At 37.9% G+C, this 20,727-nt stretch overlaps 1 protein-coding gene across 1 annotated transcript in view; it reads left to right on the top strand.

Annotated features, from left to right (window-relative positions):
* Positions 1–20,727, top strand: part of MYO1D (myosin ID) — a 2,136,961-nt gene that overhangs the window by 513,398 nt on the left and 1,602,836 nt on the right. The gene's annotated exons all lie outside the window — the stretch shown is intronic.

Genomic DNA, 20,727 nt, shown 5'->3' with positions numbered 1-20,727 from the left:
CATGGAAAGCTGTAAAGCATAAACAGTGAATCTTCCATCAGCATTCCTTGCATTAAAAATGAAAAGTAAATGCAATTGAAAACAACTTAAAAGCATTTCAGTGCTCTCTGTCTTCAGGCATTTATCATCACTCCATGCACATCATTAACCATTTCTCAGCATTCTACTCAGCTCGACAATTGTAGTAAGTAAGCATAATTCACACCATCACAGAAAAAAGGAAACTTCACTCAAAAATAAAGAATGAAAGAAAAAGAAAAACATGGTCACCAAATCACGAAAGCTATACCAATCTAGCTGAAACCCTTAGAAACGAAGTGTATCAAAATTCGAGTGACAAACATTGAAGTAAAAAGCAAATCAAACAAAGTCACAAGTTCAGTCAGCCAGTAGGAAATAATATACCAGTATAGCTCAACCCCCAAAAATTAATTTGCCAAGGTTAGAACGGCAAAAGCTAAAATAAATACGTAAGTAAATCAAAGAAAATCACATCTACAGCCATGCAGTATGAAAATGCTGTTACTGGCAAACTGGGGAGAATCTAAATTTCTACACTAAGATTTAACTCATTAAAGGTACTACTTAACTGCAAAACTACTGTGTCTGAATATGAGGCTTGCTACCTTACTAGAACACCACCACAAACTACTAGTGCAGAAAATTATCCATAAAGCATCTCATTTGTTAAAATACATACCCTGTGCAAAACACTATCGAATAGTCTGTTAGTGCATCCTATTGAAATGAAAGGTACACAAGCTAAAATAAATAAATAAATAAAAACTGTGGAAAAAAATATATTTATGGAATATGTGTATTTGTGTTGTGGAGGCTGCTTATGGGGAAAATTAAATAATGTGCACTGTACTATTAAAAGTGCAGTGTTTCAGGACCCATGGCTTCACCACTCAGTATGAAATTTGTTCACACAATACAATTTTTTGTCGCCATGCAGCAGAACTCCACATATTCCAAAATGCATACGTAACTTAACAGACATATCATGTAAAATGTTATTTATTGGGAATGAGTAAATTATAAGGCAATGTGTTTTAAATAAACTAAGCACTGTAACAAATTTTAATATTTTTTATCAAGAGTTTGTTTTCCTTTTTTTCCTTGTTTACCAACCATATGCAATTTGGAGTAAAGTGTTGAACTAAAAGCTGGCTTTTCAATTGAAAAGCTACATTTCACAGTAGGGAGGCTCAGATTACCATCCATTAGTTTTGAGTGAAATGTTCAGGTCTGTACTTTTTCCAAGGCCTGCATTGTATTAAGCATCAAGCCACTGACTTCCTTTTCCTTAACAGACTGTGTGCAGTACAGATTACACTTCTTTGTAAATGTTTCTGCTCATAATTACAGGGGGAGAGGAAATTTGTGCTAGCTGCAGTTTAATGTTTCTTTTTATAGGAATCAAAGTGCGTTTCAAAATGCTGCCCATTTGATCTTGCTCAAAAGGGGAAAGTGCAAGGAGTGTATAATAGTCTGTTTATTTTTTTATAAAACTACAGCATTAGAATTCTTGTTTGCTATGACTTGTGCATGGAGTGCTTGAAGTAAATGTTGATCTTTCAGAAAAGTTACTTAAAATTCAGAGCAGAAACTGTGACAATATTAAATCTCTGCATGACCGGTTCCGCGAAGAAAGGTCTATATTAATAATTTCAATTAAACAATAAGTACTGTTTTCACAGCTTTTTACTTGTAAACCGTTTACTGTTTCATTTAATGGAATAAATATTTATGAAAAACGTGTGTTACTAACAGGCTTAAACATCTAAATCAGATAATTTTGGTAGGTTGCCCACTTGTTCTGACTCTGAACTATAAACATAAAATGGAGAAAAGGTCTCTAACTGATGTTTGAACATTCCTTAGAAATAACAAATAATTTGCATTCTTTATTTAAAAAATGAATGTCTCTGACTCCTCATAATGTGATACGGCATTTTATTCTCTGCTGCCACTAAGAAGAATGATCTAACCACCTGGAAACAACAGATCTGTTAAAGTTGCCTTTGTCATACCATTTGTTATGTCTAACAAAATACTGTGACCTTGTTTCCTCTGTGAAATGTTCTGGTAGCATAGTATATTCAAACCACGATTGGCCAGTAAATGAGGCAAGGGATTTAATGCTGTTGCAGGTGAGCATTAGGAGCATGTCTTACAACAATTGTGTTTAAGTAAGAATACCTCACCTCTGGTACATTTGGGATATTGATTTGAAGCTGAAGTTTACTTTTATGTGTTTGCTTTGAATTTAAACCTTCGGACTCTGTTATAATTAACAGTGCACATTATAACCATCTTGTGCTTTCTGAGCAGGCTATACTGTTCGTTTTATACCAGTACTAAGTGTGATTTGACAGAGATGGTCAGTAGCTTAAACTAAGTGCATTTCATTATGTAATGTTTGCAAAATGGAAAGTTTCAGAACTGTAACCATTTTAAATGGCACATATTGTGATGCTTCAGTTCTGAGCTAGAAGGTATTGCTCAATTTTAATTTGGGTAGAAAAAAACTCTGATTAGTATACCAGCCAAATGGAGGGAAGCAAAGATGTACATCTATGTTACTACTGATTCATTATCAAGGATGCACCCACTGTGTTGCAAAGATCTGCCCGGAGGAACAGGATAAAGAAACTTTGGCCAGCTGTCTCATCCTGGGAGAGAGTATAAGGTTTACTGCAGTATGTAGGGAGGGTACTTGGCAGGGTATGTGACATATGGCATATTGGTGTGCATGTCATGCATTCTAAAGTCACTACAAGTCACTCGTCCTGTTAGGAATCCTGACCAGCTACTACAGAAAGACGGCTTCCTGAGCCTGTCGACCACTTCTCATGTCAATCGTTGCAGCTTGCCCCTAGACTTGAGAAGCTGCAAGATTCTACTATTCAAGATGTGTCTGCCCAGTGAAGAGATATGTCTGGGAATGCGTAGAAAAGGAGCTGTTGAGATACTCTGGGAAGGCAGAAGAGCGCGAGAGAAGGCAGAGGTTGGCAGTGGTTGTTGAGCTGCATAAAAAAGACAAAATTCCAGTCCTTGTTTGCTTTGATTTTCTGTACTGTGTTTTCCCTTTAAAACTTTCTGCAGTGTGTGTTAGACACTGTCTAGGGACCACAGAATAGTTCTGGAAAACAGCCTGAGCCCATCTTTTAAAAAAATATTAGTTATTTTGTTTTGACTTGTATGTTTGCGCAGGCACCACTTTGGTTTGCCAGTACATGGTGCTAGAGCTGTTTTAAGTACTGCCCTAAACCCGCAATTCTTCATTTGATACCTGATATGCAACAGATGAAATCTCAGGTCATGTGCTGGTGGCACTGATGACATTTTGGATGATGCAATTATCCAAGCTTATGACTGTGATGTGTGTTAGGCCTTTTGAAGTTTGACTGACAGCATTCATTTTAGTCAAAATGACAGTTTTATTACCAGTGTGCATTACTGCTAATAAAATTGCTCTAAGGTGTGTTATTGTAAACACCTTCCTTGCTTCCTCTTACAGTCTATTTTTTCACCTCCACTTGGCATAGTGTGATGTGCATTATTTGATCACTACTACAGTAGCCTAAGCTATATGGTTAATATCCTGCTTAGGATGTAATAGCCGGCCAACTTCTAAAGCTTAAGGGCACCTTCCATCCACCCAGACCATTGGTAGATTGAGTAAAGCAAGAAAAAAGATAACAGTGATCTGGGTTCCAAGCATACCTTTCAGTTGTCCAGATTTTTGCCTCGTATTTTCAGTCTGTCATAAAATTTGTGGCTTTCTGGCAAATCAATGAAGACTGAAGTCACTAAATAAGGATATACATTTGAATTTTAAGACTTCATATCCTTCAGAAATTGCATGGTAATATAAATAGTGTTACTCTAGCAACTTTCTAAATTTGCAAGAGTAATATTTAAAATCTGTACCTATTTTTGGACCTTAGTCCCCTGATTATTGCAGGCTTTTAAATTAAATGTTTGAGCTTAGTTCAGTGCTTTGATCATGATCTTAACCCTTCATATTCTGGTTTTACTGGTAAAATAAAAAAGTCTTTAGCTTCTGATTGTTCCCATTGTGATGAACAGAGAATGGACTTTCAGGGAACATTTTCAGTTATTTCCATTCAGATATCAGATTTTTTTTCTGAAGAAATGTTTTGTTCTGATTTTCTCTCAGAAGATTTTTCCTTTTCTGATTCTATTCCTAGAATGGGCCTTTTTTAGTGTGTTCAAAATGTCATTTCAAATTATTTGAAAAAATATTATGATTTATTTCAAATGGCATTTTATCAGCCTATGGCTGTTCCTTCTATACTTGCAACTTTGGAGGATATTTTTATTAAAAGCTGCAACATCTGACAGCCAGTCTGCAGAGGTTCCTCAGTCTTACAGATACTTATTTTCTAATCCCAGATCTGACCCTGCAATGATTTCCTTGTCAGATCATTCTGCAGTTAGACATCTAGCAAATGCTAATCCTTCTTTCCCTCAAGTATGGGAAACTTTTGATAGGTTTGGAAAAAGGGTATTTTCTTCTGCCACTCTTTTAGCATTTGTAATTGTCAAACTTACAAGTTAAAAACTTTTGGTTGCTTCTTCTGAAAATATGAGAAACATTTATGCCTCTTTTCCTTCTTTAGAGGGTAAACCTCTAAATACCTGTGGCTCAGCTGATACTTCTTCCAGAGCAGCGGCTACTAAGCCTGTTATGATAAAATTTGCATGTTTCTCTAAATGTGCCTGAATGTGCAAAAGCTGAAATTTTGAATTATCACCTTAACAGGGTGATCATATTTTGACCATCTGGTCTTGAGTTCTTGAAAAAAGGTGATGAGAGAGGAAAACTGATTTAAGGGGTGACTCACTTTTTTTAGTCACCCGTTTCCTACTTCAGGATCATTTTATAAAAAGCAAATTAAGCAGATTCTGCAGTTTTCATGCGAAACAGTAAACTTAGGAATCGTCAGGCAGATAGTCAGTCCTACATGTCTGATTGACTATCTACACATCCCCCCTTCTACCCTCCAGCCATCCATCCACAACCCCTTTTTCCCATTTTTGCACATGGGGCCAGGGTGTCACTTCACCAGTGACAATCATCTAGAGTCAAGATATACACCACCTAGTGGCTAAACCTGCCATGGTAGTTCTTCCACACCACACACATGCACTGAAACCTTTGGTTATTTTAGCATGTCCAAACCACCTGCTGCATGTCTTTGGAATGTGGGACGAAGTCGAGTAACTGGAGGGAAACCCATGCAAACAAAAGGAGGACATGCAGTTCCGCACAGAATGCACCCCAGCCGAGAACTGAACCAAGGAACCTCTTGCTATGAGGTGATAACACTATCTGCTGAGCCACTGTGCACAGTCTTTAATTCTATTTCTAGTTATCCATTTCTCTGTTTGGCAAGTCCGTTAGGAGTTCTGATGTCTGTTGGAGTCCTTACCTCCTTTTCAGGGATTTCTTCCTTATTATCCAGCTCAAACCTCTTTATTTTCCCCTGTCTTTCAGCATCTCCTGCACCAGGTGTAATACAACCTATCACACACTCTCTCTCATTCTGGTTTTATTATAACATATGTCTGGGTCAAAAAAAAGAAGAAAACTTCATGGATACCAGTTGGTTGACCTTCCAAATTTCAAAATGCCATCCCTTCACAACCAGTCACAACTTATTTCCCCTTTCAGTATTTTTGCAAATCCAGATTTAGAAGATGTCTATCATCACATTCTTATTTTAAGTTTTTTTATATCTGGATTACACTTTCATTACACTGCATTAACCTTTGGGTTATCCAGTACTTGAAAGGTATTCACAAAGTGTCTAGCTGATAGCCTGTTGTATTTACTTTTTTTCATATTTCATATGGCTTGCTTATCTTTGCAGAGTGTTTAAAAATGTCAGGAATCTCTCACTTGAATAAGAGATTTCCCTCTCAGAGTGGGAAGATTCAAAACTGCGTCTTATTCCATCCCACATAATGATTGTCTGGGGTATCTCCTGGATACATCCGTTCAAAGAGTTTTTCTCCCACTGGATAAAATAGATCTATTTCAGAGTAATTTCCATTCAATCCAGGACTTATGTGAAGGAATTTCTCAGAATTTTAAGATTCATAACATCTATGCATGTTTTTCATATTGACCACTGCTGCTTTTTTTAAGCTATATGGGTTATATCCTGCATATGATATAATAGCTGGCCAGCTTCCAAAGCTTCAGGCCACCTTGCATGCCCCAAAACCACTAGTCAACTTGAGCTGACTTGACTAAAAAGACAGGTTTGGGCTCCAAGCCTTTCAGAGCTTTCCTGCTAGTGAGCAAAGAGGGTGGCTCCTCTGCGGTCTTTCAAGAATCGGTTGCCAGTTTGTACTGTTCTGTTGCTGGGCAGATGAGTTCCCTTTGAGGAAAAACCTTCCACAAATTATTTGTAATATTTAAATTTACTTTTTTGTTTGCGAAAGTATGTTTTAAGCTAGGAATGTGTGTTTTTATTGACTGCCATGCAGTTTTGCTGTACTTATAGATGGGGACGCACTTTTGTATTTGACAGTTTAAAATTTGATTTAAACATTCTAAAAATAAGTTTTCTGTGGAGAAACTGTTTAGTTACTTTTGGGGACTGGTAAAAAGTGTAGTGGAGTGCTTTTTACTGTGTTTCTATAGGGAAAAGTGATTTCATACTACTTTTGAAATTATACCAGCTTATGCTGCTTAGTTTCCCCAGGAATGAGGCACCATTTCTGGCTTGACGATGGAACAAACTGTTGGTTTGATGGTCCGTCCTTCTTCCAGCCACAAAAAAAGACATGGCTAAAGACCCTTTGCCACCACAGCAGGCTAGTAATTTGTCTTGGCCACAGGTGGGTGACTCTACTGTGGCCAAAGCTGATTCCTCAGAACACTCATCTTTTTCTTCCGGATTCCAGTGGTGTTGCCATTGTAGACACTATGGACCTGGGGCTAACCATTTCCTCTGTGGCTGTTGGGGTCCCCTAAGTGGGCAAGGGAAAGATGTTTTGGACATTGTTGGGAGAAAAGGCATGGAAGGTGCCCCTGCTTAACAAGAATGTTGTGCCCATCCCTGGGGAAGCTTTTGCTACCATTAAAAGTCCTGTTTGTCCTTATGTTGCCATCAAAAATAAAACGAAAACTAAACATACATCTTCTGTTCGCATTTCACTTAACAGGAATAGCTTATTAAGTCTGGCTCAGGATCTTTTACAAACTATTGAGTCTTCTTATCAGATGGTTTCTGGTAAGAGAAAACGGGATTCCTCTTTTCCTGAAGAGATTCAAGAAATTGAATTTGGAGAGTAATGTGATGGGAATGATACAGGATTTGCTCCTCGGAATTCTGATTCAGACTCAGAGAAAAGCATGTTACCTGATGCTCACTGTCAAGGATTCCCACTCTCTGTGACTATTTCCAGAATGTGCTAGTGTGTTCAGTGGGCAAACACTTGAGGTTTTTCAGTCTGTTAGAAAATACTGTGAAATGTTACAAATGGAATTTCCATAACCACATTCCATCCCCTCCAGTGCTGCCAACATTGGAGGATTTGTTTGTAACAGCCTGTGGTTTCACTGATAGCCAGCCTGTTCCACCTAAGAAAGCAGAGTGAGTTCCTCAGTCTTTCAAATTTCTATATACTCATCCCAGACCTGGCCCAACAGCTATAGCTTAAGTCAGTCTAGCTGCTGCCAAGCATTTACTTAATTCCAATCCTTCCCCTTCCGACAAGGATGGTAAAACAATTGATAAGTTTGGGGGGAACGTATATGCTTTTGCAACTTTAATTTTTAGAATTTTGAGTCATCAGGCTCAAGTGTTAAAGTTTATTTTGACTATTGTGAAAGTATGAGGAATGTTTTCTATGCAGTTCCTTCCATGACTACACACACATATATATATATATATATATATATATATATATATATATATATATATATATATATATATATCCATGGCTGCTGCCACTGTTAGTGTATTGAGAAGTTTTCCTGGCTGTGTTCTCAAACTCTCAGAGAATATAAAAATTGAGATTTTACATTCACCTTTGGATAGAGATTTAGTTTTTGGAGACTCTGCTTCAGAGGTTATCGAAAATGTGATTAGGTGGGTAAGCATTTTTCTAAATTTTCTAATGGTTTTTCTGCTCTGTCATCCACTTTGAGAACAAGCAAAACAAATCAGTCTCAGCAAAATGCTGGTAAGCAGACTTTAAATGACAATGACAAAAGTTCTAAACAGAAAGCGGGAGCCACCCAGAATAAACTCAAATAAGTCAAAATGACTGTGTAAGGGACCTTGTCCCAACTACCCTGAGAGTCGCTTATCCTTTCCAGAAATCCTGAATCTTCATTTCTCTCTTTAGCAACAGATTGTTTCAGACAAATAGGTTCTGAGACTGATTCAACAGGGTTACAGATGCCCGTGGGAAGGTATCCCTCATTTCCAGGGAATTATTCCACTTCCACTTGACCAAGTCATTCTGTCACCACCTGTTCTACAAGCACATGCTTCTTCAGTGGGTAAGAAAAAACAGTTCCTCCTTCCCAGCTGAGAAATGGGTTTTATTTAAGAATGTTTCTGGTGACAAAGAAAGAAAATGCCTGGAGACCGGTTCTGGACCTTTCTTTCCTAAACCATTTTGTAATAGTGCCCACGTTCGGTATGCTTTCACTACACAACCTCTTACTCCTCATCTCACATTTGAGTTTTTTTGTAACCTTATATTTAAGAGATACCTATCATCACATTCCTATCAGTCCAGACATCAGATGTTTCTTAAGGTTTTGTGTGTCTGGATCATATTATCAGATCTCTGCCTTATCCTTTAGGCTACCCACTGCTCCAAGACTGTTCACAAAGTGTCTAGCTCCAGTTACAGCACGTTGCAGGCTACAGGGTATCCACATTTTTCCATATTTAGATGACTTGCTTATCTTTCCAGTGTCTTTTTCAAAGTGTCATGAATCTCTCACTTGGGTGAGAGATGATCTATGCAGGCTGGGATTTTAAGAGAACATTCAAATGTGACATAACACAGCATTGTATTCCTGGGGTGTCTGCCCAGACCCCTCAGTACAAACACCGTTTCTTCCACAGGAAAAAAAAAAACAACAGATCCGTGTTTAGATCTATTCTAGTGGCTTTCAACTCGGTCTTTAGTCACTGCAAGGGAATACCTCAAGATTCTGCATCTCCTGACATCTAGGATTCTCGTGATGCTTCTGACAAGACTCCATACAAGAAAGATACAATGGTATTTGAAATATTTTTGGTCCTAGCACCAACACCATTATTTTTTCAGATTCCAGTTCTGGGATTTGTGAAAAGAGAAATCACTTGGTGGAGACATCAAATATCTCTAAATCCAGGTTTCCCCTTCTCTTTTCCTGCTGCAAAACAATCAATCACCACAGATGCCTCTGACTTTGCTTGGGGCTTAGTGTCAAGGAAGATAGTGTAAAGTGTCTGGGACACCAAAAACAGACACAAGCACGTAAATATAAAAAATATGCTTGCCCTTTATTAAGGTACTCAAGTCTGAGAATCACCTTTGGTCCCCAGGGCCTCTTCTAGTTGTTGCAGTCAATACCATGGTGATTTGGTACATAAGAAAAGATGAACCAGGTCTTACCTTCTATGTTAGCTTTAGGTATAGCTGTACAGCACAATCTCACTCTACAGACTTCCTACCTTCATACAATCTGTCAGATAAAATTGTGTGGTAGACAGTCTCAGCAGGACAAAGGCAGACCCTCATAAATGAAAACTAGATCAGAGGGGTCTTCCAAAATGTTATCCATCTGTGAAAAGTTCTTGAATTATTCCTTTTTACTGCCTCTCTGGACAATCAGCTGACATTATTTCTCCAGGACTGCATGCAAGAAGGTCTGAAAGACATATGCCTTTGCTTTTCCTCCCTTTCCACTAATATCCAGGATACTGTAGAAGATTCAGAAGGCTTTCTCCATGAACAGTATGGTGACTACATTCTGGCCCTGGCAACCATGGTTCTCCCTTCTTTTGGAATTGGCAAGAGGCAATTACTACAAACATCCTCACAGACTGGATCTACTCGCACAAGAATAGTGGTGTTTGATGCATCCCAATCCCAAACAACTTCATCTGACTGCGTGGATGATAGGGTCTTAATACCGTTTTAAGCACCTGTTTATTGAGGGTGTCCAGCAAATACTAATGGTGGCAAGAAAGCTTGCTACTTGAAAGTCCTATACTAGCAAATGGAGAAGGTTTTCTAGTTTGGTGCTAACAACATAGGGTTCCTATTAGATGAGTGAAAGTCCAAAATATCGAACGGCTGTATATACGAAAATGCCATTCATCAATGTGTTTTTGTCAGATTGCGGTACAGTGAAGATCAGGAAATTTGCCCTTTCCTCACTGTAGTGCGATCTCGGAGTTGGTATATATAATTAGTGGGGGGAGTGGAGGGTTGCAGCCCCCCCACAATAAAGGGTTCAAAGTCCAGCATTTTCGCTGTTTATAGCGTTCGATTATATGAACTTTCGTTCATATAATATAGACCCACAACATAACCAGCACCTGTTCAGGTCTAGTTTCTCTGTTTTTACAATATTTGCGTGTGTGACTTTCCTATGACCAGTCTTGCTCTTCTATTAATGTTCATTTTATCAGACATTTCATTTTGTCTGCCCAAAGGTCCCCATCTTTAAAGCCATATCCCATATCACAATGTTTTTGCAAGGTGTATTGCATAAGAGACCTCCAAGAAAACTTGTGGCTCCTCCTGAGAATCTTAGTTTCATATTAGATGTGCTAAAACTTGTTCCATTTGAAGAGGTTCATCTGGCTGAGTTGAGGTTCTTGATGGGGTGGAAAACAGTTCTACTGATTGCTTTAACGTCTGTAAGAGTATCTGAGTTGCAAGCTCTTATGGTGGGTCAACTTTATATCATTTTCTACAGAAGCAGGGTTTCATTGAGAATTGATCTTTCTCTTTTGCCTAAAACTGGTATCAAAGTTTACTTTAAGCCAAACTATCCAATCCTTTTGTGTTGTTTCCTGAACCCCAAAATGAGGGAGAAAGGATATTTCATACCTTGGATGTCCACAGACAACTCTGGTACTATTTAGACAGAACAAAATCTTTAGAACTCAATTCATTTCATGTGAAGGCAAGAAGGGTCAGCCTGTGTCAAAGCAGACCATTTCCAAATGGTTGTCTCAGTCATTTTAGTTTGTTTATTTATTTAACATTTGTTTACCGGGAAAGTCTGACATGGAACAAAGCCAATTTTCAGTGGAGGCCCGGGGAGAAATGCTCTAGATGCATGTCTTTGTAAAGTGAGAGGAAACCAGAGTACCCAGAGGAAACCCACACGAACACAGAGAGGACATGCAGACTCCACACAGAATGTGTACCCCAGCCAAGAATCGAACCAGAGAACCTCTTGCTGTGAGGTGACAAGCTACCGCTGCATCACTGCGCCATCCATAGCTGAAATAAAAGAAGACAGTCCAAGGACACTAAATAATATGTATGGTTAATTTCTGTTACATTTAATTCCCTCTGTATTGTAGGGGTTTTGGCAGCCTTTTTGAAAGTGCAGAATAATTACATTTGCATTTTTTTCAGGTAATCTGCGAAAACACTTTGTACTTGTCACGTATAAGGAGTAAAGTCCTTCCCACTGATTTAAGTCTTTTAGACATCCTATTTCTAGGAGTGTCATCGAAATGTAATGAACAGAAGTAAAAAAAAAAAAAAAAAAAAAAAAAAGTTAAAAATCGCTTGGTTTCATGGTCAAATGTCTACTCAGTGAGGAAGACTCTGCTAGCTCAAGAGACCCCAAGTACGTTGGTGCAGTAAAATGTATTAAATCACCTCTGTGTTCCACTGTCTTTACGTACATACAGGCATGACTTTTGAGTAACAGCTAAATTTACTGCCATAGTAGTCTTACTGTGTGTGTGTGTGTGTGTGTGTGTGTGTGTGTGTGTGTGTGTGTGGGGTGGGGGGGGTGGGGGTGGTATTTCAAAGACAAGTAAGTGGTCTGATCCACATTAACCAATTCAGTCACAGCAACAACAAAATGCACATTTATTTGTGACGTGTGCTGTAATTATCCTGATCCTATAGTACAATGTTAACCAGGCCCAGAAAAGCAGTAAAGGATATTGGCTATACCACTTGGCCAGTGTAGATGAGGTCAGACGTATGATTCTTATGGATGTTTTTTTTGAAAGCCATTGGCAACAGCTGACAGCCCAGTAGTCTCACTGTATGTATGTATGTATGTGTATATATATATATATATATATATATATATATATATATATATATATATATATATACAGAGAGAGAGACCGAGAGATGTGTGTGTATGTATGTGTGTGTGTATATATATATATATATATATATATATATATATATATATATATATATATATATATATATATATATATATATATATACACACAACACATTTGTTGTCTATTGCTTATGTGATACTCACTGTGTTCTCCCATGGAAGTTCAAGGGGTGGGGGCCAAACTAATCAAATTTTGGTTCTCATGAACGGCACTCATGGAGCTGTAATGACAAAAAGAGGTGATGGCCTTGACATATAGGTCTTTTTGATAGGTAGACCTGAGAATCCTTGATGAGAGTTTGGAAACCTAGGGTAAAAAAGGACATACAGGAATACATACTTCTGAAAATTAACCCTAGTTAAGACTCTCAAAGAATAAATAAATAAAATGCCAACTGTCCTGAATGGCTAAAGCTAAGCATTGTAGCATTGTGGACACATTTAACTGTAGATAGTAAACGGGCCCTTGATTTTTACATTGTTTGCTCGCCTTCTACTTTATGCCGAGCAAGCTGTGTCCCCTTCATTGTATTGTTCCGTAGCTGGGAATTCATTTCAGTCTATAGCATGCAGGAGATGTGGTCTTCAGACCTAGGCTAGTGCTATAAAATGATTCAATACCGTATTTATAGTATGCTAAATTGCTAACAAAAATATGAGCAACACACACTGTGAACATTTGGTGAGGTCCAGATGTTACAAATTGCAGAGGAATCTTGACCTTATAAATAGCTGTAAAGCAGTGTAAAGCAGTTTGATTTGTAGTTACTGGTTTCAGGTTTATAACTGATGTAATGTTTTTAAGTTTAATAAAGGACATGTCCCTCTATCTTTTGGAAAAAAACAAATATGGGAAGTCATATAGTCTAGACTTGTTTTCTCACCAGGTAATGAAGCCATACTTCTCAACCTCTTACTGCATGAAATCTGGACAAAACCTAAAGTAATGGGGGGACATGTATCTAGAAATAGGGACAGATTTTAAATATTGCTCTTATAAACTTAGACAGTTGCTAGATTAACAGGATTTGTGCTAGCATGCATTTTCTGGAAGATAGTAAGTCCAAAACTCAAATGTATGTCATTATTTAGTGACTTCAATCCTCGGTGATTTGCCAGAAAACCACAAATTTTATGAAGAACAGACCAAAAATATGAGGTAAAAATCAGGACATTCTGTGAAAATCTGTACAGCCGAGAGTTATGAATGAAGCTATCCTTACATATAGGCATCTTCTTTAGCCTGTTTATACTTGGCACATGCAAAGACATCAGTTTACTGCTTGCCTTTTCTGTCATTTGTGTTTTGTCACCTTTGTTGTGCTTGCTGCCTATTTAAGATTTTTTATTTCAGTATGTCTGTTTTTGTTTTGTAGTTTGATTTCTTTTGATGATTGGTAAAGCATAATATTTCCCTCTCACACATCACAGAACATCCCAGCTGCAACTCAGCACCTCCACTGATTATTTGAGCTGGCAACCTGTGCCCCATATTTAGTGACATTTAGTGCAAGATACACTTGATTTAAAAATATGCACTGTTAAGCTGGTTCTGCTGGAGCAGTTATTTTGGCCAGGTGCACTATCTTTTGACTCTGTTTCAGTTAGTGTCCTTGGCAGTGAAGGAGCCAGCTGGTGAACAATGAGAGTCAGTAACTGTACATACATACTCATTGTGGAGAGGCAGTTTGAAGAGTCTCGTCGCGAGATCACAAAGGTCTGGTTGAGTAGCTCTTGCAGTGAGGCTATGAGTAGGAGACTGTAAGTTCACCAAGAGTGGCCCTACACCCTGTCTGAGGCCACTGGTGTAAAGAAGCTTATACTTACCTGGACCCAGCATGCCTACCAGTCAATAGGGGGTGCATAGGGCAGAAAATCTCAGTGGGTAAGAATGATGTTGCAGCACAGGTAACAGCTCCTTTTCACCAGCCAGTATTTCATTGAGGATTCTGCCTGGATATATTCTCCTCACTAGGTGGCCCCTCTCAGGAGAAAGTAATTTTGAACACAGAAGGGAGGGTAATCATGATTGGAAGCAAGGTCCAGAAAAAAACATGTTCTGGAAATGTGTCCAATAACAGACTGATCTTAGTTCGTGGGTGTCAGAGAAGCAATTGCTTTGCACCCCCCTTTCAAAATGCCAGCAAGACACCAGTTTAGGTCATGCTGTCATTGCGTGAGAGTATTTGGTGAGATTCTTAAATCTTACAGGTGGTCATGCTTGTGCAGCCACTAAACATTCCCATACACATAGAGGTTTAAACACTGTCAATTGCTCATTCCTTCCCTCTGTGCCTTTCTGTTGAGCTGCACTCCTTCCTGGACCCAGATCACCATCTTGAAGTAGCCTGGCATATAGTCCCTTTAGTAGTCTGCTATTCCCCATGCTGAATTTTGAAATCAGTTTCCATTCCTTGTACATTTGGCTGATATCAGAATTTTCAAAATAAATGTTTACAGTTTTTTGTACAGGTGCCTGGAATAGTTGCAAAGACTGAATTGTAATCCTTAATAATTTATTTATATACGTACATACAAACAATTATTTCAGGCAAGGGCAGTAATCCATTCTAGCCTGCCAATATGCCAGAACATTCATTCCCATGATAAGTGTCTGTTGTTTTTAAAAAATATGTCTAAACTAACACTTTAATGTAGATGGTAATCTATTCAATGCATCCAGCTACTCTCTCAAGAACCAGTTAATAACATCTTTCATTCCTATATAATCTGTGTAGGTTATCTGTTGCTTCTCTGCTACTCTTTGATAACCCCAAACATTCCCAGAGGTAGTGTTCTCTAAAATGTCCGATATACCTGAATAAAGTATTTTCTTAAATATCCATATGAGCCACTATACAAGTTTAGATATTTTAATATTTCATAATAACTTAAATGTTCATATCCATGAATGCCCTTTCTATGTTTCTGGTGTACACTGTACACTCATACTTGTTTTCTTATAAGGTTTCCATACTCTTAATTATGGTCTAATGTAACTTAAACAGTGATTTCATAATTTCTGATTTCCTAGAACTTTATAAATATCATTATCCATTTGGTTGATATGATTAGAAAAACTCAAAACTGAATCTGTCCACATGTCTAGGTCCTTAAATGAGTCTATAGTTTCAGTCTCTGTGTCCTGTATTAAGTATTTATCCTTACATCTATGTCACCCAAATCTCATATGCTTATTTTTTTATATATTTATCAGCACATTATTCTTCTGTGCCCAAATTGTCAATTTAGTCAAGTTCTTCTGCAGACGCGCCCTATCTGTAACAGATGTAATTTGTTAACCCATTTTCAAGTCATTTGTATACAAATTGTAGAACACCTCAGATGAAAAAGATGGATATGAAAGGTGCAACCTAAACACACATGGGCCTTCGGGTCATCCTGTCTGTAAAGTAGGATTTCACCTGCGCAGTTGTCATGATACTTATTGTCTCCTATTTGTAAGCCATGCAGCTATCTAATATTATATCAATACCTAGTTGTTCTAATTTATAGATCTGTGTTTTGTGTATGACCCTATCAAAGGCTGAAGTTAAACTCTGTATAAATTACATCATAGCACAATTGTTCATTTATAATTGTTATAGAACCGAATGTTACATCTGGTTATAGATCTACCTTCAACACATGCATGCTGATATATGGTTTCAAGTCCCAACCTTTTTAATTCTGACATTAATTTAAACAAAATAACCTTCTGCATTATTTTTCCACAACAAAAAAGTAGACTTGTGCGTCTGTATGACTTTGGGTTTGTCCTAATCACCTTTCCCTTAAAGATGGGTTTAGCAAGTGTATAATATATATGTATGTATTTACATATTTGTGTATTTGTTAATTAGATAAGTAGATTGCTCCAGTTGCTGTTTGTCTTTTCGGCTTTTCCCAGTTAGCGGGTCGCCACAGCGGAACTCAGGTCCGCTAATGATTGGCAGTATATTTTTATGGTGCCAAGTTGCCAGCCCGACGCCCAACCTTCAGTGAAGGCACGCCCATTCACGCATGTCTTTTGGAGGCCACTCAAATGCGGGGAGGGCATGCAGACTCCACACAGAAGACGCTCTCTTTGTTTGCTTGTTAATTAGGTAAGGGATTTGCTCCACAGACCTGTTTCAGCTATGACCTAGGTCACTGGTAAACAAGTCAAACAAAAAGCAACATATGACGTGAAGACCTAAGGAAATAAGTATAAAATTCACTAAGGAAAATATAATCATAGCATAGAGAAGCATTCTCAGAACAAGCAAATATAACAGCTAAGCTAATATATTTATAGAATATGTTAAAACATATTTGGTGAATTTTATTTGAAACTGTAGTATAATGCATGTGTTACAAAAATAAATTATGAAGTTTTCGGATGAATAGTAGTAGTTATGACATCTGGATAATAACCTGTAATAGCGAATGCGGGCAAACTATATACAAGTCTGAGGCTGTGGTATTAGTTAGCACTGGTATAGGAGGCATAGTTCCCCGCATTAGGGTGGTGCAAGGAGCCACAAGCTTTAATTATGTTACAGCAAGTTTCAGAATTTTTTTTCCCGCAATTTATAATGCGGTGGTGGTTCTGTGGTAGCGTTGTCGCCTCACAGACGTTGCCCGTTCGATTCTCAGTTAGAGCGTCTTCTGTGCGTGAATGGGCGTTCCTTCGTTGAAGGTTGTGCGTTAGGCCCGGCAAGCCAGCACGTAAAACTCTACTGCCAATCATTAGCAGACCGGAGTTCCACTGTGGCGACCCCTAACCGGGAAAAGCCGAAAGACATCTGCTAATGATTGGCAGTAGATTTTTATGGTGCCGAGTTGCCAGCCCGACGCCCAACCTTCAACGAAGGCACGCCCATTCACGCATGTCTTTCGAACGCCACTCGACCGTGGGGAGGACATGCAGACTCCCCACAGAAGGCACTGCAGCCGAGAATCGAATAGGAGAACCTCTTGCTGTGAGGCAACAACGCTACCACTGCACCACCACAGCTTTTTTTTTTTTTTTGCAATTTGTATCACATTTTATTTTTCATAGTGTTGGGGTTCACAGTATCAGGCCCCTTATTTCTGACAAGGGGTCTTACTATTCGTTAAGATCGTCTGAACTAGTAGTACTACCCTGTATGATTTTCCAAATCTGAAGGAATCCAATTTCAGTCTTTAAAGCCCAAGATAGTTCTATATATTGAACAGACTTGCGATGGAAATGCATACTGGCTCTGAGTTTCGAATTGCTGCCTCACAGCTTGCATGTTCTGCCCTTATGTCCTCATTTCTAGTTATTCTCAGTATGGTTTGCATGCTTATTATGAATTTTGTCCAGATACTGCTGGTTTCAGTCCTCTCTCTCTCAAAAATGCTAGTTGAGTAGCTACTCGTAATATGTACATTTGACCTTGCCTTTCATGTTTGGTTTGTGGTTGAAAAAGCTCCATTAATGCTCATTTCACTTACTCTGCTAGTAAGTAAGTAGCTCTCAACATCTTTGCTTAATAATCAGGGAGTGATAAGGCCAAAAATAGGTGGAAAGGAGTGCAAAGAACAACAATCTGAGACAATTTTAAATATTATTCTTATCCATTTAAAAGTTAATAGAACAGTTTTTTTTTCATCAACTTACATTTTCTGAACATAATATCTTGCAATATAAAATTAGTCTTAACCTTAATGGTCTGTCACTAACCAGATTCAGATCTCTGGAGCTTCCACTGCTCAGTTTCTAAATTTGCAGCAAGTTTACTGATTGGAATATTGTTGTCTGCTTTGAGTGCAGCACCACTTAGAGCCAGCAGATGGAACTACTGTTTTGTCACAGAAAAGAAATGCAGAAAACATAGAAGCACAGAATTTAACAGCTGACCAGGAAGACTGGTCTCAAATTTAACTGTTATGCCCATTTCTCGTCTGTATATTGGTTAATCTAAAAGCCCTACTAAACTGATACCTTTGTTTCTTTCATTTTCTTGTAAGAACTGTATTTTATTTGGCCCATGTCTTTTTGTCAACAACATTATTTGCAAAGTGTTTCAAAGCAAACGATAAACTTTGATAGTTTGTGGTTTGTTTTACAACAAGCATCTAGGGTTACCACCTGTCCCGAGGACAGTCCCTCTTAGTTGTGTCCTGCAAACAAACTGAACAAATGGCAAATGTCCTGATATCTTAGGACAAAAATATTTCCTATATTTTCTTTAATAGTAGCATAAAACAGTTATTTTGTATCTGAAACACCAAAATATTATAATAAACAGAATAAGCAAGTCAAATGCTACAAGAATAAGTTGCTATTCTGGCAAAAGTATAAAGTGCTCCTGTGTACTGGCCGTGGGTATGTTTTGCCCTGCAAAATCCGACGTTCCTAACACAAATGTCCCACTTTGGGCACTTCAAAAGGTGGCAACCCTACAAGCATCCCACTGTCAGAGATCTTTCTTTCTTTATAAGACAACTAATACCAGTACTAAGTCAAATCCTAACTGGTAAGGTTACTAGGTGAGATGAACAAGTTCATGGGCTTTTCCATAAGGGGAATATGTTTTTAAGCACTGTCCAAGAATGGCTGATGTTTTCTCAGACTTGCATCAGTTGTCATAAGCATATCAAGGTATCATTTAGGTGAAGTTCTAAAATACGTTCAGTGTTGACTCAGACTTGCAAACGCCAGCATTGTATGCAAAGAATTTTAGAACACCTCAGTGGTAACTTGAGGAATGAGAAACCAAATTCTACATACTAGCGCCTCAGCTCCAAACACCCCTAGGGTTTGTGAAGAAAACATTAAACAAATCATATAAAATGTGTCATTCCAAGAGATAACCAATACAAAGGCTTATAATTTGCATAAATGATAACGTTTGAGTAATTAAGAAAAATAGAATCATATTAAACATTTTGTGGTAAAATCATTACTGCAACCTTTAGGCTGTAAAGTTCATGCAGAGAATATTTGCCTACAAGATCTGGATGGGAAGGGCTATGTATCAGTATAAAAATACAAGGACAATATGAGCAGTAGTCACCTTTTTAGGTGTAATGGTTTTTATAATTGCTATGTAGTATGTTTTGTGGTTTTTATTGTCCTTGTAAGTTATACTATGTAGGATAAACCAGTAGACAGGCACAGGCTTCCCCTCAGCAGCACATCAGGAATGTTAAACATGCTACTGTAAGTTAAGTCCAGTAATGACTCATCTTAATTATGATCATAAAATTGACCCTGACTTAACAGATATTTTAGCATGTTTTTTGTGGTAATTCAGAACAGTATTTAAATGTTTAGGTATTCTCTTAAAAAAGAAACTTGTTTCATATTTGTATAAGTAACTTTATGACCGAAAGGTTTAAATAATGATATAAACTTGGCATTTTTAATTCTTTCTCTTTTTGTTGGTTCTTCATGAAGTAATTATTTGTGCAAATTATGCCCTTTGCATTGGCTATTCCTTGGAAAGGAATACTATGCAAGACATGATGTGTGTTTTCTTTACATACTGGCTTGAAGGTAGTAGAGCCAAGGTACTAGTATGGAAAGAATAAAGAATTTTATTTTTGTTTATTTATTATTTTTTCTCCTTAGTTAGGTTACAATTATTGTGTGTTTTAATTAGTGCTAAATCTTTATTAGCAAGTTTTCTTGTGAAAGTTTATAGAAAATGTTGGAATATCATCTCATAATATAGCTCTGTGATGCATGTTGTAAGCTGTAGTTACTTGCTGCAGAAGCAGCTTTTCCCAGCACCAAGTAACTGTATTTCTGCTGCTAAATACACCTGTAGTACAACGATCATATAGTGACCCCTGATTATGACTGACACCCCCCCCCAACCAACAAGAACCCACATCTTATTTCAATTAGTGGTTCATTCAGTGAAGGAAGGCTATTCTAAAAAGCTGCATTGCAGTTGTGTGAAGCATGCATACTCACTGTTTTAATTATGCATGAGGATTGTGTTTGAAAATCTGTTTTTAAAGTCTTTCCTGTGTCAGATTAGCAGTACTTTTTGGTATCAATCCTTGCTAAGTTGTAATTCTGTATCTTGCACAGTATTTTTATCTCATCCCTTATGATGTATCCCCCTCCTGCTCCATATATGAATGAGTGTACATAAACTGCATCATCTGTATGAAGCCAGCAATAAAATGAATAGAAGGGCTACAAAGTGCAACAAACTGTATTAGTACTGTTATCCTGACTTTGTCCTCTGTGCGTGCTCTCTCACTCTCTCTACATTACTCATTTGTAAATCACTTAGTTAACATTCACCTGTTCGTGCCGCAGTCTGCATTGATCATGCTTCCCTTCCTTGGCTAACTTCCTTACTGGTGGTCATCAG

Source organism: Protopterus annectens, chromosome 13.part0, assembly GCF_019279795.1.
Source record: "Protopterus annectens isolate FY-2018-M chromosome 13.part0, PAN1.0, whole genome shotgun sequence".
In the NCBI taxonomy this organism is placed as follows: Eukaryota; Metazoa; Chordata; order Ceratodontiformes; family Protopteridae; genus Protopterus; species Protopterus annectens.
The sequence above is the reverse complement of the archived record's forward strand: the minus strand, read 5'-3'. Positions and strand labels throughout refer to the sequence as shown.